Below are 19,291 nucleotides of genomic sequence, written 5' to 3'. Positions count from 1 at the left end.
ACGTACTCAACACACATTCTCAATACATGGTTTATATATTCATGCGTCTGAAGTAGATTCGATATATATATAGAGAGAGAGAGAGACATGTATATATAACCTGTGACATTTTACTCATCCAGCAGAATTGGAAGACTGACAGCTGCCTGCCAGGACCAACAGCTGACGTACGAGATTCAGACCAGGAAGACAAAGATGAACGTATGAGATTAAACAAACGTTCTGACAGTATGTGTGTTGGACAAATTGAAACGGCGATCGCGTAGGAATCTAGTGTACAATTTTAGTGGTGGCTGTGTGGTAAGAAGTTTGATTCTCAACCACGTAGTTCCGGGTTCAGTCCCACCGTGTGGAACCTTGGGCAAGTGTCTTCTGCTGTAGCCCTGGGATGACCTAAGCCTTGTGAGTGGATTTGGCAGACGGAAACGCAAAGAAACCTATTTGTGTGTGTGTGTGTGTGTGTGTGTAAAGTACCACATGGGGATCTTTCTGAATTGACGGGCACCACTTGTTTTCTTAACAAAACACTTTCAAACTAGGGATACTGACTGGTCTCCAAAGATTCTACTTATTTACTGCCCGAACAACAATTTTAACAGATTTTTCACTGTCTCGTGTTAGTATTTTCCCTCCAACATGCACACACACACACGGTATATTTAGTGTGTGTTAAGTAACTAAACCTTCAAACCCATTCTAAGGTTTCCCGCTGGTATCCGGATGGTTTTTATTACTCCATGTGCAAATGAGAGTTATCTTTCATTGACACAGTCTCTCTTTCTCTCTCTCAGTTACATATCTCTAACAACCTACCACTTCTCTGTTCACCTTACTCCTCCTCAATCTCTCCCCCCCCCCTCTCTCTCCTCCACTTAACAGGTTTATTTCTTAGACAACATATGTTCGTCTCATTGATATATATATATTACAACTTGCTGCTACAGATTTCAAAATTCGGTTCATATGTTTCATAACACACTTTACTAGTCTTCTCTCTTTCCCATTCCCTCTCTCTCTCCTTTCCTTTCACTTTCTCATCTGCTCTCTCTCTCTCTCTCTCTCTCTCTCTCTCTCTCTCATGTGTGTCTCACTTTGTGTGTCACAAATTGTCCTGCTTAACATCCACGTCATTCTATCTATCTATCTATCTCTGCCTCATTCTGTATCTCATTGTTTGTTTCTTCATCTGACAGACAAATAGATAGATAGACAGACAGACAGACAGACAGATAGATGGACGGATAGATGGATACATACATACATACATACATAGACAGACTGACAGATAGATAGATGGATGGATGGATGGATATAAACAGAAAAGGCAAGACAGAATCACAGTTGCGTTAGATTCATGTTCAGAGGAGTCTCTTAAACGTTTCGGACGTACGCAGTTCACCGCTTTCTCACTCTGCTCCACGTTTTCCCTTCACTCTCCTCTCTTTTTCCTAACACGCGCGCGCGCGCACACACATCGTCTCTCTCTCTCTCTCTCTCTTCCTCCCTCTCCCTCTCTTCATCTCTATATATTTATGAATAATACACACACACACATACACACACGCTCAGATATGCGTCATCATTATGCACACATCGTCAGTCGGTTATAAAAACCCATGAATAAACACCGCCATTTGGGTGTTTGGCTATAAAACATATGGGAAATGATAACAGTTCGTTTCTGCATCTCTGTGTCACACACACACCGCCATCATTATATCGCCAGCAAAATAAGCATCAGCATCATCGTCTCACTACCACCACCGCCGCCGCCACCACCACAACACATTATCCCCCATCATCATCACAATGAGACAGACTCTACAGCCATCACTTGTCCGGCTAGAAAGAGTAATGAAATCCTTCTCAAATTACGCACTATCTTAGAAATGAACATGCTGGGAAGATGGTCCTGGGTTCCCTGAACATATTTATGTCCCCCGTAACTTAGCGGTTGGGCAAAGAGCGATTGTCAATGTTTACTTGTAGCGTTATTATCGAGTATCAGTGTTGTGAACCTGTCTTTGGACCAGAAACTGGGACATGGTCGTCGGTTGTATAAGAATATGGTGGAAACATCTACGCCTAAGAGGCCCCCGTCCATAGTGCAAGCCTGGAAAATGGTTGTTTTTTCCCCACTCTTTTCAATGGAAAGCTTGCAGTTTGCCCACGCATGCAAGTCTATCATCTCTTCGTGCCACAAGTGTTGTCCCAGAGAAATGCGAAGCCGATACAGTTTGGCTCCAGTGTTGTCGCAGGAGTTGTCTTCGCAACATGAGCCATGTCAGGCGATGCAAGGCACTCACCAACTCACATCTCTGGACTGGTACTTTATTTATCGATCCCCCCCAAAAGAAGGAAACAAATGTTGAAGTTGGTGTGATTTGAACTCTTGAGTATCGGAACGAATACTACGAAGATTTACATCCCACAATTTAACCACTTTCCTCGTTCACCGTCCTATCAAGATGAATCTTTATAAGCAGTTTTCTGATAGAAACAAAGTTGGGCACAAATACACTGCATTTTCCATGAAATATAATGTGGGTTCAAATGATAAATCATTGTACGTTAATGTCGGGAAGCATGAGAGAGTTACTGAAGATGCAAAGCAGTCACAGAAGTGGTTTTTTTCATCAACACTCATGTGATGATAACATCCGTGGAGTAGAAATTCAGAATTTTACTGAGTCAGAATGACAAGTTCTCACTTCCACTTGTATGGCTGCTATCTTCCACGCTCTAACTTCATCTGGCATCCACAACGGTTAAATAGAATTAATAATGTAATGTTGCATTGGCAGAGTCGTTAGAGCGTCGTTCCTGTATTCATTTTAGCTCCTTGTGTTCTGAGTTCAAATCCTGCCGAAGTCAACTTTGCCTTTCATCCTCTCGGGGAGGATAAATAAGGTTCCAGTCTTGTACTGAGGCCGAGTTTTCATCTCCTCCTCCTCCTCCTTCTCCTCCTCCTTCTTCTTCTTCTTCTTCTTCTTCCTCTTCTCTATTTCTTGGACCTGAAGAGGAATGGGCTAGATTTATATGTCCAAAGTACGCCGTGGTTAGCGTTTTGTCCCTGATCAAGCCTGCTTAATTAGACATATAGCAAAATATATTGCAACTGCAACCACCCTGTTTTTGTTTTGTTTTGTTTTTATCAAAGATGAAGAGTAGCTTTTAAGGAAGACTTGGCTGCTATTTCTAACAAACCGAACTGCCATGTAAAGGAGGCCTGCTCAGAGGAATACATCTGATGGCGTTGTTGGTAGTGTGTGTGTTTATAGACGGAATTGGTAGTGGTGGTGGTGGTGGTGTGTGCGTTAGTCCTAGTGGAGTCAGTAATGTAGATGTGTACGGTGTATAGTGTTCGTGTGTGTTTGAGTGTTGAGAGAAAGAGAGAGAGACCACCATCGTTTGAAATTTATCAGTGATTTTTTTTGATCGCAGGAAATGATTAAACTTTGATAAGAATGTGTGTGGGGGGTGTAATTTATTAAATGTACTTTAATCTCTGTTAAAACTCCTTTACATCAAACGAGAACCAAGTAAATATTATTTTAAGACAATATGATTAACTCTGTAAATTTCTTTTTTGTATCTACAAATGACTGTTGTACGTTTATCCCCATCAAGTGACATATATTTTTTAATTTTTAACCAATTTTTCCTGTCATCATTTCAAACACATCCCATACTTATCTTTTACTTGTTTCAGTCGTTGTATTGCAGCCATGCTGGAGCACCGCCTTCAAGGCTTTAGTCTCAACCATTCTGTTTTTATCTAAGCACCCCTTTCATTACTCTTCTACTCTGGTGGACCTCCATAGCTATTCCATGTTTAAAAGTTAAATTTATGAATATTTCTTCCAAAATTCCTATTTTGTTTTAAAGAAATTTAGCTGGGTTTTTTTTTTTTTTTTGGCAATAAGTACATCCAAAACACAATTTTTTCAAACAATGAGAGAAAAAATGGAAAACAAGACAAGTGACACAGAGAACGACCCTTCATCAGTTGTCGGCTGTCTATCTACTCCTCATTTCGAGCATTCGATAATATGAGTCTTCGAAGACAGTTGCTCCCATAAATTCCAAAATAAAATTTTGGATTTATGGAGGGTCAAATTTGGGAACAAAACAGGACAGTGGAGACATACATGGAGGGTCTTTAGACCAGAACGAGAGGAAAATAGTGAACACAGGGAGAAATATTTTCTTTGAAAAGGGAGAAGATAGAAGAGAGAGAAAGAAAAACGTTCTCTCGTTCTGGTTTAACGACCCTCCATGTTTGTTTCCGTTCAGTTTCCTTGCATATCTCCACTGTCCTCCTACAAATTGACCTTGCTTTTGATGTTTAAGTCCTATCAGAGACTTATTCTAACCAAATCTATATCAGCTAAACGTTAAAACAGTTTCGACAAAGTGTGTTTCCCTTTTTTTTTCTTTTTTTTTCTTTCTCATATGACGAGAGTACCCATAAACCTTCTCAAGGCCTCCATAATCAGTTGGTAAAAGGTATAACTACCAGTTGGTGGCATTAAACAAATTGAGAGAGAGCTATTGAGAAACAGGGACTGCCACCACCATCTATTCCCCCCCCCCCACATACACACACACAACCGATGAGGTTCCGAACAGTTTCTGTCCACCAAATTTAATTCACAAGATTTTGATCGACTCGTTGGATCTATAGAAAACATTTGTCCAAGATATTGTGCAATAGAATGGGACGAGAGGTTACGTAGTTGCGAAGCGAAATTCTTAACTACACAGCGATCTGTACATTCATTATTTGTAGTGGGGGGGGGGGCTGTCAGAACTGTGTACAGCAAGTATTATTGACCTTAAATGTACACACACGAAGTGTCAATCAGTGACACAGCTGAACAAATTGAAGAAAAAGGTCACAGGACATCGAATTGTTTAAGAAAACTTATAAGGAAATATGAGAAATAGAGATCATAAGAAATGTGGAGCAAAGTCCTGGTTCTTATATGACATTGTGAGAGCGGGAGTGCTGCGTGTGCACAGTTCTAATATAAGAAGAGTGAGAAGGCTATGTGTTTTTAATATACAAAGGGTGAGAGTATTGCGTGTGCAGTTTTAAAAGATGGAGAGTGAGAGGGTTGTATGTGCACATTTTCAACTCGTTGGCGCCAAATTTGGGTCGGATATTAAAAGATAATTTAGGTTTTACTATGTGTCTATGTGTGAATGTGTGTACACAGCTGTATAATTGAGTCGGGATATGCAATGGGGCCGGTGGTTTATTCATGGTGATGATGATGATGATGATGATGACGGTTTATTAGTTGTGGTGTTGATGATGGCGATGGAAGTGATGATGTTTGCTGCATTCAGTTTGTGAAAGAGTGGTGGGAGGGCTTGTCAGAGTTATGTTATTGATAGTGGTGATGAGGATGGTGTTGATATGCTTCTATTTACAACATAGAAAAAAAAAAACTATCCATGTTTGAGAAGTTGTTCTATTTTAGGTTATCTTAATGCTGAAAGAGCACAGATGGCATTAGAGGAGGGCTCAGGACTAACATTCTGTTTGTACAACTTTCTCTCCACATCTTGGTTGGAAAATAACATCTACAACATGTCAGATAACAAGCTAGTCAACATGGGAGTCTCGATGCGGTCGCTCCACTGTCTAGAAATAACAACCAAACCTCCCCTCAAATTGCACATTATTGTTTTTAAAAGGAAAGAGCATATTTAATAATGTGGTCCATGATATACTATAGTTGAAGGGAAAAAAGGGAGATATAATTACGATTGAAACAGATTTAATCGTCATTTTATTTGATCAAGGGTAAACCCGGAAGTGGAATAAACAACAACGGAAGCAGCTCTGAACATGCAAAGCACAACTAATAATTTATGTGGGACGCTACTGCTCCTCCATACACAAACATTGTGTACTGCTCCATCATCCTCAAAGACTATTGATTAGAAAACCCTCAATCAACCAACACATTACAACAGTCATTAGCTACTGACTCACTGTATCTTCCCTTTATTTGCTCTACTGCTACTCAAACAGTTATTGCTCATCTAAATTAAGAACAATGTACCTCTCTGCTGATGCCCATCAAATGTAGTCACATCTTTCAGCGTTCCTTCTGCCTCTGCACTCTCCCTCGCTCACCAAACCCCGAATTAGTAAATGCTGTACCTTCCGGCTCAACCCCTTCCAATGTAGCCGCCTCTCTAACGCCATCTCTCTATACTAAATACTCACCGATTCTGGCTGCCAACAAATGAAACCATCCAGAACTCCCTCCTTGTTCACCTTGCAAATATCAACCATACCAGGTTCATTATCATATACCTCACCAACCTGGGAGTTCTGCGCCTTTGCCATCGACTAAATAAACTTTAGAAAATAAACACCACATTATAAACAACAATAAGCTCCGTGTGTTTGATCTCCATGGAGAATGATCGACATTGCCACATTAGATCCACCTCTTTTCTCACATGGTAATGCTGTTGTGGAGCTCCGGTAAGTCCGACCCAACACACCATATTTATTTCTTTGTATAAGAACTAGGTGTAACCAGAGATCTATGTTCGATAATGAACCGTATTCTTCACACGACACTTGTCCTTGATGTGTTCTTCATACAGCATGACCCAAAGGTGGCTCCTACCCTCACCAAACTCTTTAATCTCTCCCTATGGGATTCTATATCAACCTTTGGAAAAACACAAAAATGTGCCCCACCCCTCAAACTTTGAAAACTACCGATGTATTTAAGCTGACTTCCAACAATCTAGGGATCACCTCTTTCATCATCACTTTCAGTCTCGATCTCTTCTTACTGACCACTTGTATGGCACCTTGACTTCCTTAAAGTCAGAATCTGCCCGAGACCTTCTCTCCATATCATTCACTAGTGGGTCCCCTTCTCCTTCAGATCTGAAAGCTTTCCCGTAGTAATACTGCTTCACTTCACATCAACATGGACTATAAGCATGTCTGGCCTATCCATGGTTTACATCTGTCTGTCATTTATTGCCGAAGATACCGATGGGGCACCTCCTTATCAACACTCTTCTTTTTCTACATTGTTAACCAATGAGGGATCCTCTGCTTGATCGCTCGTCCTGCTAGAAAAAGCAGGAAAATCTTCCTTAACTTACATCATACAGTCTGGAAAAATACATAAAAAGGAATGTATGTCTTTGACCATTATTCTACCTAATTCATAGACGATATCGTACTGTTACTGGTCGTTACATAGCCTAAACACTTGACCCATAATGCAGGAGTCGAGCTTTGAACATTTAGACACACAACTAAACACTGGAATAGTTTGATGACCGTGTTTCCACCCAAGTAATGGCGGACAGCATTAATGTTTGATGTTGAAAATATTTAAAGAGATGTTGAAACTGTCTTCTTCGTTATAGAACACGACCGAAATTTCACTGACGGTCGTTCATTTTATGACTCATTGCTTTCTTTTAATTGCTCATGTGAGACTGACACAGAAGCTTTTATTAAGATGATATACCGGCTGATGCGATATTTACAAGATAAAAATCTTTGCTTTTAAAGAGTGATGGAGAGTGAGGGTAGGGAGTAACGAAAGTTGATGCTTCGTCTAAATGTCAACCTCCGCGCCTCACTCTTCCAGTTTTAAAATTTATTATTTTAATTAATTTCTTGAAAGTTCTTTGTTGTTGCAAACTTAAATTTACTTATACATACAACAACTCAATGATTTAACCCATCACACACAAACATACCACATTAGACTGCACTCAAACATGTCTCCCTCTGTACTTCTGTACTTATCCTCTCATTTGATGTCCGTGAGCATAATTTCTCAAAATCTCTACTGTTTAATCTCTTGTCTTCAAACATCCGCGAGCCCCTGACCATTATTGTGAACAACGCCTGCTTCTGTTGCTGCGGCTCCACTTATAAAGAGACATTACAATTATTGATCGGGTCAAGTCTATTGAGTTCACTAGTGATATACGGACCAGCTGGAGTACAGTGTTATTAACATTGCTTGCTGTTCCAGCGCTTTCTTCTCCACAATATAGCATCAATGACATCGACCACATAGGATCTCCACTCCCTTTCTCTCCTCGATTTCCGATCCAAAATCACAGAAAAGGCATCCATTAATACGAATTCTCACATAGAAGCCGCTTGAGTCTATTTATGCATTACATGTCATCTCTACCAGCAAGCTACTATTAAGGCCGACTTCATACGGAATGAAATCTCCCGTTAAACATACAGCGAAGAGCGACCAGTATCAATCAGTTCTAAGGATATTAGTGAATAATAAATTTTGTGCACCCTTTACCAGAAACTGATCCGGTATTAAATCCTCAAAGAAGGTTCACATCTCCAATAACAATACTTGCTTTCTAAAACTGCCGCGCTTGGATTAAAGAACCCACTGCTGCAATCCACCAGACGATTCTTAAGGCGGGATTGGACATACAACTGGTGAACTGTGTCTTCTTTGGGAAAATGCTTATCTTAGAATCAGCCTTCGTAAAGCAATACTATAAGCTCACTGGCAAGCTAACCTATCAATGATGTAGCGTCTAATAATGTAGTGGATCTCACTCTGTAAGAACTGCTCGTAAACTCCACATTCATACAAAGGACACATTCATACAAAAGTTTCTTCTGTTGGAAACATCTCTAGAAATGTCAAAGCCAGAACGGAATATTGGGAGTTTAAAAAAAAGGCTATTTGCTTTGATAAATTAAATCCCTCTATCAACAACAGACAAGAGGTAAGCGACACCAGTTAATATAATATCAACAATCTGCAATATTCTTCCAATGAGTGAGCATTTATTCTCCAAAAAATAACAACCAAATCTCTTCGGAAAATATCGTCTAAAAGAGGGATGGATAGATTGTAAAAACGATGAGAAGATTATAATTGTGGCGTCCTTGATCATTAGTATGCGCAGAACAATTCGAAAATAGTTACTCATTCAACCTTTTGATTTCACGATTATCTCTTTGATGTAGTAGTAGTAGTAGTAGAACTTTGAGGGATCTGGACTCAACCATCAGCAATTTAAATGTAGTGGATTTATTTTTATTTATTTAATTATTTTACTTACATCCCCTTGTGTCCTTCCGTCGGTTCAAAATTACTCACATCCCGTCATTATACACAGCAACTTAAACTATGGCAAGATATATATATATATATATATATACGGTTGTTAGTGATGGCGGAAATAATCAGTTTATGGACACCAGACAATTGTTTTCAGCAGACAGTGGGGGAGGGCTAAAATATTGAATTGAAAACAAAAATGAATGGATAGAATAAATTGTAAAGATAAAAATGAAATAATTTCTAAAGTGGTTGCTGTCGTAGAACAAAGATAAGCTAGCAACTAAGCTAGATTGGGATTTACTTTCGAATCTGGTTCTGAATGAATCCATTTTATAATTGCATTGCAAATTATTTGCCATTAATTAGTGTTGTTAAAGGACAATGGATAGAATCAATGGCGATATTTAGTTATGGCCCTTTACCTTCTAAATTCAAATCCTGCCGAGATAAATTTTTGCTTTTCATTCATCTGATGTCGATGAAATAAAGTACTAAAGTCTATTTAATCGACTAACCCCTTCCTTCGAGTCCGTTATCTTGCTTGTGCTTATGCTAGAAATGGTTATTAAAAGACGGTGGCGTGGTAGAGCAACATACAAAATGTTTTGCAGTATTTTGTTGCGTACCTTTACATTCTGGGTTCTCCAGTTCCACTCCTATCTGTTTATAACTTGGAGAGGAATGGACACCACTAAAATAACTTAACTCTAGATACATTATTTACATTTGACGGATATTTATCCTCATCTTGTTTGTTGTTAACACAACGATTCGGCTGATATACCCTCCAGCCTTCATCAGGTGTCTTGGGGAAATTTCGAACCTGGGTTCTCATTCCTAAGGTATTCTTCGATGTTGTTGTTGTTGTTATTATTATTATTATTAAGGTCACTGCCTGGAATCGAACTCGGAATCTTGGGGTTAGTAGTCCGTGCTCTTTACCACTATGCCATAGAACTGTATTAACTCTACATATTATACACTACAAAAACATGGCGTCTTCCGTGATGTTCCAATGACCAAAAGAATTATGAGATTATGAGACAACACATAAACTAACAAGGTTGTAGGCATGTCAGCTACCTGGCAGAAATAAGTGATGTCAGAAAAAGACGACAGTATTTTTTTCTCATACGACTGAGAAGATGAAGGATAAGGAGAATGTCTATGATCTTCTCTGAGGATGATGGAAGGGAAAGACCTGTCCTGAATACTTGTGACAAAGTGGACTCCACTAAAGGTGCCTGATGGCAAAGTGGTGTTAAAACAGATGAACATTTAAGTCTACCACCCCCAAACCGGAACGGTTTCTCTGACGGGCCTCTATAGTTTGTTTGCCAAATTCCACCCACAGACTGTGGTGGAGAATACTTACCCAGGGTGCAGTGTTGTGGGATTGAATCGAAACTAATATAATTGCAAAACGAACTTGTTAACCTCACAATCCTACCTGCATCTTGTTCGCCCACCATTCCCCTTAACTGCTTAAAAATAGTTAATAAAATCAATGCTGTACAGTCACAGACAACACTGGGCAGAAATAGGTGCCAGCTCAAGTGTGGTTCAATCTCAGATCACAGTCTTCTTAACTGCCAGAAATATGTATTAGCAATCTAATAACAGCAGTGTATGTGTCATGGCCAGTGTGTTCAACAGTCTATTCCATGCTAATTATCATGTAGACAACATACTTTACCATGCCTAAAGCTTTACTTTTATATATATGGGAGAATATACAAATAATAACAACAGACGAGGACAGGTGGTGTAAATAACAATAGGATATATATATATATATATATATATATATATATATGTGTATATATATATATATATATATATATATATATATATGTGTATATATAGGTTCAAAAAAAGGAAAAAGACAAAAAACAATAACAAAAAACAACGTGAGGACGTGATACGGATAGTGTTACTAGACACTCGGGAAAGGAAAGAGAGAGAGTATGACGTTTCGAGTGGAGCTCTTCGTCGGAAACAAGGAAAGTTCAAAGAAGGGAAAAACGGAGGAAGAAAAAATCAGCACCAATGTCCACAAGGTTATCTGTTGAATATTAGTTCTATAATGCCTTAAGGCTACGACTGATTCCATTGCAGCCAAAATAAATGATTCTTTACATTTCCTTCTGTTTGGGATTTTCTACTCATGTTGTAAGTTTCATTGTTATTCTTTTTTAGTTTCCCCTTCTCCTCCTCCCATCACTCACTCTCTGACTCATACACTCTCCTCTTCACCTTAACCCCTACATCACATTCTCTCTTTTCCCTAGTCTGCTCACCTCTTTTCACTCCCACCTCTATTCCTGACCCTTCTTCCCCCCCCCCCCCGCAGGCTGTACTACCACCACAACCCTCATCTTCCAACTCCTTTTCTTCTCCCACTCTTCCCCTTCTCTTCCAACAAACACACAAATGTGCACACACACAGACATATATAAGCACACACACAAACACATATAAGCACACACACACACACACACACATCAGTCTGCTTCTTCCAGACATAAAGTCTTCTTCCCCTCCTTCCTCCACATTTACTCCTACACTTACTCCTTTTTCAATACCAACTACTGCCCCTCTCCCCACTTACACCCCATATACACTCCCCCCCACACACGTGCACTCAAACACACGCACGCGCTCAAACACACACACAACCACACTGATCGGCTGCTCCTTCCAGATGTAATGGCTTCCCCTTTCCTGTTTTGTTTTCCTTCTTTCCCCGTTTTCTTCCGACATGTCTCGCCGAGTCTATCCAAGTTTGTCATACCAACACGATGACACTGCTTGCCTCTCTGGAATGCAACATATGCGCATTCCGATCATTTCGTTGCACACAAATTGTTTTGCACGCAGCTGCAGACATGCGTCTGGAAGCACATGTGTGTGTGCGCGCGCGTGTGTGTGTATTTGTGTGTGCATGTATGTATATGTCTGTTTTATGTATTTGTGTGCGAGCATGTGTGTATGTTTATATTGTGTGTGTGTGAATGTATGTTCATTTGAATTATTTATGAATGTGTGCATGTGAGTGGAAATGCATTGATGAGTCTGTATTTATGTGTGTGTATAAATTTGGTCGTACAAATAGGATAAAAAGAACTCGTGAATATTTATAAATATATATTAATTGGCCGAAATTCAGTCAGTGTCAAAGACCATGAACGAAACTGTTAATCCATGAGTCACTTTGTAATGTCTGCCGATTAAATATATATATATATATGTATGTATGTATGTATGTGTATGTATGTATGTATGTATGTGTGTGTATGCATGCATGCTTGTATGTATGAATGTATGCATGTGTATGTTTTAATGTTTGTTTTTCTAAGTCAAGTTATAATGAAAGTAATTTTACATTAAACTGAAGTGTAACTCAATACTTTTCCTAGAGTAGATTTTTTATTTAGCTTTTTCTTACAGAGTGGTTGATTGTGACTTCGAAGTTTTGGCCTGCTTAGCCTTCATCTTGCCCAGATAAGAATAGCATATATATATATATATATATATATATATATATATATGTATATATATACAGCGAGAGAGAGAGGCAAAGTGAGACATAGTCAGGGAGATGTGTGAAAGTTTACGTATGTTAAAATGTGTTTGTGCGTCATTGTTGTAAGTTGGTTTATTGTAACATTGAATCTTTTATGCGTGTATAATATTTATATATGGGAGTGTTGGTCAGTATGTGTGTGTGTGCGTGTTAAAGAGAGAGATCAGGTGCCCCAGCATGGCCACAGCCTCTGTCTGAAAAATGACAATGTGTGGAAAGGAGAGAATCTGTGCCATACGTGTGCGAAATATGAATGACAGAATGTGTGTGTGTATGAGCGCTTGTGTATGTACTTCTATATTATAATAACGTTATACGAATGTGTGTGTGTGTGTGTGTGTGTAGCTGTCTGATTTTATCATCTCCTCCATCCATTCTTTATTTGTCTCATTATTGTGTGCGTACGTATGTTTGCATGCGTGTGTGTGTGCGTATGGCTTTGTGTGAGTCATTTCCGCCCACCAACACTTCACATTCTTGCTAATTCAGTGCATGTATGTACTCTGTGTGTGTGCTTGTGTGTATTTATGTGTTGTATGTATATACATTTCTATGCATGCATATATTGTATGTATGTTTGTACGCTATGCATGCATTGTAGTGTTCCTGTGTACGCATGCATGCATGCTTTATTTTTCCTTGCTTGCAATTATAGAATTTATATCATGACTGACCACCTGCCTAGTAACCAGCTTCTAAAGAAAGGATCTTCTCTTTGTCATCCATTGTGAAAACCACCCAAATTCCATCCACCCATCCATCCATCCACCCATCCATCCATCCACCCACCCACCCATCCATCCATCCACCCACCCATCCATTCATTCATTCATTCATTCAGTCTTTAAAGTTTTAAAACCTTGCAGAATGTTATTGTCAAAGCCATCATGATTCCTTGAAGAATACCAAGTCTTGTCTGTGCTTCGGTAACAGGCATCATGAAAGAATGTGGCCTTGTCCAAGCATGGACATCCATTACTATGAAGCAGGTCACATAAGATATCTTTTTATTTTTTATATTTTGTTTCAGCTTTTTGTCTGTGGCCATGCTGGGGCACCGCCTTGAAGAATTTTTAGTTAAATAAATCAACCCTAGTACTTTTTTTTAAAAAAAAAACTGGTACTAATTCTATCATTTTCTTCTGCCGAACCACTAAGTTATGGGGATGTAAACAAACCAGCACCAGTTGTCAAGCGGTGTTGGGGATAAACACAGACACAAAGACACACACACACACACACACACACATATACTCACATGTGTGTGTGTGTGTGTGTGTACGATGGGTGTCCACAGTTTCTGTCTACCAAATCCACCCATAAGGCATTTACTCGCCAGGGACCATAGTAGAAGACACTTGCACAAGGTGCCAAACAGTGGAACTGAACCCGAAACTCTGTGGTCATGGAGCAAATTTCTTAACCACACAGTCATATCTATGGCTATATATTCACACACACACACACCATAACCAACATTGTGGGACTGAGTTTAACTGTGCTGTGATTTAGAGAAACCTGTCCAGTCTTAGACCATAATATTCATTGTGTATAGGATGTGGGTGGAGGCACCTGGTTCCAGGTGAAGGTTATGTTCAGACTGTGCCAATTCAATCATCACCATCACCTCTACTTCTACCATCACATCACCATCATCATCACCATCACATTCACCACCACCACCACCACCATCATCACTACAACTACTTTTACTTCCATCCCCCCCGCCACTACCATTATTATACCACCAGCAGCAGAACCATAATTACCATCGCCACCATTAGCACCCATCACCACCTCCTCTGCCATGCATCAATTTATGAAGTGAATCCTTCCTTAAAATCCAAATGCCATACTGATGACGCCATTAGTCAACCACACACACACACACACACACACATGTTTTACACTTTTATTTTCACACAAACATTTATAAACACATTGCACATATCTTAATGCATGCACACACACACTCACACACTCACACACACGTGAACACGTACTGTTATTTCTAGCATTCGAAATGACTTATGTAGAAGTCACCCTCAATAACTCATGATGGGGGGGGGAAACAAAAAAGAACAATATTTATTTTTATTTCTTAAACTGATAAATTGATAAATTACTTCTATTTCTAGGTCATTGGTTTTTTTCATTTCTGTGTGTGTGTGTGTGTACATTGTCAAAATATGTATATAAGATAATACATACCTCAAGTAATGGCTTTAAATAATGTTGGTTTTATGACCAACATATTCCTGCAGACATTGACCTCCAGGTGTCCCAAAGTGATTATTCTATGCAAAGATCTCAGCTCTCATCAATCTACGGGCTGGACATTAATGAAACTGTTCCTTGACCACCACCACCAACAACAACAACACTGCCACCACCACCACCATCTTCTTCTTGGTAGTCTCTGGGGTCTGAGAAAAAGGATTCCACAATTTCTTGCTGAACAACCAGCTTAGATGATTACAGATCATTTGTTCATCATCATCATCATCACCATCATCATCATCATCATTTAATGTCTGCTTTCCTTGCTGGCATGGGTTGGACAGTTTGACTGGAACTGGTAAGCTGGAAGGCTGCACCAGGTTCCAATCTGATTTGGCATGGTTTCTACAGCTGGATGCCCTTCCTAATGCCAACCACTCCGAGAGTGTAATGGGTGCCTTTTATGTGCCACCATCGTTGGTGCCAGTTATGTGACACCAGCATCGGCCATGACTATAATTTCACAAGTCTGCTCAAGCACAACATACTACCAAAGGTCACGGTCACATTATTTTCCATCTTTCTGTTGTTAGTTTTGTTTCATTTTGAAAAATAAAAATCTATTTTATGGTTTATTATTGTTTATATTTTGAATTACATATATATAGGAGGTACCAAAATCTTTCAAGTGCTTCGGGCCTCTATGGGTCTTAATCCAGCCCTGCTCTGTCTCCCCCTCTCTCTCTCTCTCTCTTCCCCCTCTCTCTCTCTCTCTTCCCCCCTCTATCTATCTCTCTATCTCTCTATCTCTGTCCACTGGTTGGCCTCATTCTACACCCATCCACCCATCCACTCAACCACTCCTTACTAACTAGTCTTTCCGTTTCTTGTTAACAATATTGTATACATCACCCCTGTCACTAACCAGTCCTTCTGCCCCCACAAAATGTCAACCTTCTGGAATTCCTGTCTTGCCCATGTTTTTCCCCTACATCGACTGGTTTGCAACATGTCAAGAAAAAAAGATTTAACCACCAAATCTCAGTTGGCTTGTGAAGACTTGGGGGCCCGAGTCCCTCCCTCTAGACAGATCTAATAAAACAGGCCAATATATGTCTGATAAAAAATGTGTTGTGGTAAGGGACAAAGAGGGAGCGGGGGGGGGGCGACTAAAGCATATTTAATGCGACAAGGCAGATAGGAGGAGAAACATTAGCAACCTAGTGTGAAATTAGGTTCAAAGTGACTGTCTGCACCGCCTCCGACACACACACATCACACATAGACACTCCCCTCTCTCTCTTACTCTCTCTCTCACTCTCTCTCTCTCATACACTCCCTGTCTCACTCTCTCTCTCTCTCTCATACACTCCCTGTCTCCCTCTCTTACTAATCTGTTTATTACACCCTCACTCTATAAACTTACAATTTTCCTGACACTCCTGCTGTCCCCTCTCTATGTCAAACACCATCCCAACACCACCGCCACTGCCCCCGCCACCACCACCTCTGCCATCACATATACTGTTATGTCAACACTTATAACTGACTTATAACTTGAGTTTTTGATTCCTTTCTAGAAATCTGTTTTCAGTTTATCATACTTCGATATGAAAAAGATCCACAACCTTCTCTGCAGGGTTAGAAAATAGTTCAGCCTCCAACAGTTCCTGGTACTCTTACAAGGCTCAAATGTGTGGCCCATGGTAGAGCATTATTGCCACATCTGGAATGGAACCCCTATCAGAATGTACAACTTCCTCACCTTACACTCAGACAAACATGTGATTAGTGAGAACACAGCTTATCAGGGGATTTTCCATATCTGTCTGTTTTCCTTTGTGTTATCATTTTTTTATCCATGCCATCTTACTATGATGTACACTACAATGTATGTACATGTGTGTGTGTGTGTGTGTGCAATATATAGTTGTATGTAATATGTTGTGGTATGACATATTTTGACCCCAAGCAGCACAGATGTAAAGGGTCAGTCTGGTTAACGACAAAAGAGGTTAATAATAACAAGGAACTAGAAAGGGGGTGGGTGGAGGGAGGGAACGAGAGAGTAGAGTCTGTCCGTCTGTGTGTCTGTCACCTAGTTAGGTTATATTATAAGACAATTGAATTGTCAGTCAGTGGGATTATTTATGTACCCCATAACATCTTGGTGACTGAGGTTGAGGTGTAAGGGTGCTATTGGAATTTGTCTGCAATTGTTTTATAATATCAGAGGGCCAGGGTGAACGTTCGCCCACATCTGTTACAACCCATGCATACTTGACTCTGCAAACGCCATCCAACCCATGCCAGCATGGAAAAGTGGATGTTATGATGATGATGATGATACACACACACACACACACACATACACACACACACACACACCAACAACAACAACAACACTGGTGAGTGTGGTTGACAAACTGATGTAGGTTCTCTGCTGTATTGTAGTAAACACTCCATGTATTGAGTTCTTTTTCTCCTGTCTCTATAAATGATCCTATATTTATATATGTGTGCATAAACATGCATGCATACATTCATACATACATACAAACAAATACACATATACATATAGACAGATGCACACACACACACACACATATATTTATGAATTTATACAACTTTAAATTCTGTTGTAACATTTATTCCCATTACATGCTATTATTACTATATACACATATGTGGTGTTTATGATAATAGATGTATGTATGTGTGTATATATATATATGGATGTATGCTTGTGTGTGTATATATATATATATATATCGATAGATAGATAGATAGATAATAGATATATAAGTCTGTGATGTCTGGAATTATACTCCTTGAGCAATCTGTGTTGCAACCAATTTAGGAGAGATGGGAATAGTGGAGATGTCTTTCTTATAGAATAGCACACACACACACATATTATGTAACATACCCGTATATAAACAATACCATGTATTTCAGACCACACAGATTAATGTTCGTCTGTCTTATTCAAACTCTGCTTACCCTTGGGAGCCTCGAGAGACTCTTTGTCTTGTTATTCATTTACAAACTCCTTCTTGAAATGTGAGTTCTCTTCATCTTTCCTATTTCTTTGTTTGTTGCTATTATTGTTTAACCCCAGGCTAGCCTTGATCATGCAGGCCCATGATCAGAAGTGCTCCATCTGCAATTACATTTTACCCATAATGCCTTCCTATTTGAAGACATTAAGTTGTGGTTTGAGAGATATTTGGTTACTATTTCTAACAGATCAACCGACCACTTAGAGAGAATGTTTTTTATTCTTGGAGTGCTCTAAGATCATGTTAGAATTAAAACTGGAGTTCTTCTTATTGACCCATTTCAACTCTTCTGGTTTGAGAATATGCCTAGCCTCCACCCAAGAGCCATGTTGAAGCCAATACAGACCTCCTTGTCTTAGGTGTGTTGACTCATACACAGACTGACACACTTCTGAGGTGTGTGAGTATATTTTGCGACTACAGCTTCGCAAAGCACTTGGAGGTTGCTGGCATTGTATCTACCTGCCAATGGGCAGATGGGAGCATACTTATATATAAAATAGTCTAGTGAACAAAAACTAATTTTCCTAAGTTCCAATGACTAGCCACTTCTACTTTGTGGTACCTATTTACAGCAAAGTAAACTGGGCTTTATAAGTGAATATATGTATCATGTAGATGACAAGTCTTAAAAAGCACAGATATCAATTGATGGTATTTCATCAGCATAGGTGGATGGCACTATTGTATTGCATGATTTCGCCGTATTCGAGACCGTCAGCAACAGGCAGCCAAACACCGAATGCCAGACAAAAATAATCAACCTAAGTGTGGGACCTTGGGTAAATGTCTTCTACTAAAGCCCCAGGCCGACCAAAGCTGTGTGAGTGGATTTGGTAGACGGAAACTGAAAGAAGAAAGAAGCCCATCATGTGTGTGTGTGTGTCTTTGTGTTTGACAACTGGTGTTGGTGTGTTTATGTCCCCCTGCAACTTAGTAGTTCAGCAAAAGGGACCTGGAGATTAAGTACCAGGCTTAAAACAATTAAGCACCAAGTACCTCGATCAATTCATTTGACTAACAAGCAATTCTTCAAGGCAGTGCTCCAGCATGGCCACAGTCTAATGACTGAAACAAGTAAGTAAATATATATATATATATATATACCCCTGCTGGCGACAAAGGGACTCTCACTCAGAGTAAAAGGCAGACTGTATGACGCATGCGTACGAACAACCATGCTACATGGCAGTGAAACATGGGCTGTAACTGCTGAGGACATACGTAAGCTCGCAAGGAATGAAGCCAGTATGCTCCGTTGGATGTGTAATGTCAATGTGAATACCCGTCAGAGTGTAAGTATCTTGAGA

At 39.7% G+C, this 19,291-nt stretch overlaps 1 protein-coding gene across 2 annotated transcripts in view; it reads left to right on the top strand.

The window, feature by feature from the left end:
* Positions 1-19,291, top strand: part of LOC106868612 (janus kinase and microtubule-interacting protein 3) — a 37,337-nt gene that overhangs the window by 6,832 nt on the left and 11,214 nt on the right. Inside the window, exon 1 of one of the 2 annotated variants that reach the window (XM_052972873.1) lies at positions 11,084-11,285. The exons of the other annotated variant lie outside the window; for it this stretch is intronic. The gene's annotated coding sequence lies outside the window, so the exon portion shown is untranslated. Of the gene's footprint in view, positions 1-11,083; positions 11,286-19,291 lie in introns of those variants that run through there. 2 annotated transcript variants of the gene reach the window in all.

Source organism: Octopus bimaculoides, chromosome 14 (genome assembly GCF_001194135.2).
Source record: "Octopus bimaculoides isolate UCB-OBI-ISO-001 chromosome 14, ASM119413v2, whole genome shotgun sequence".
Lineage (NCBI taxonomy): Eukaryota > Metazoa > Mollusca > Cephalopoda > Octopoda > Octopodidae > Octopus > Octopus bimaculoides.
The sequence above is the reverse complement of the archived record's forward strand: the minus strand, read 5'-3'. Positions and strand labels throughout refer to the sequence as shown.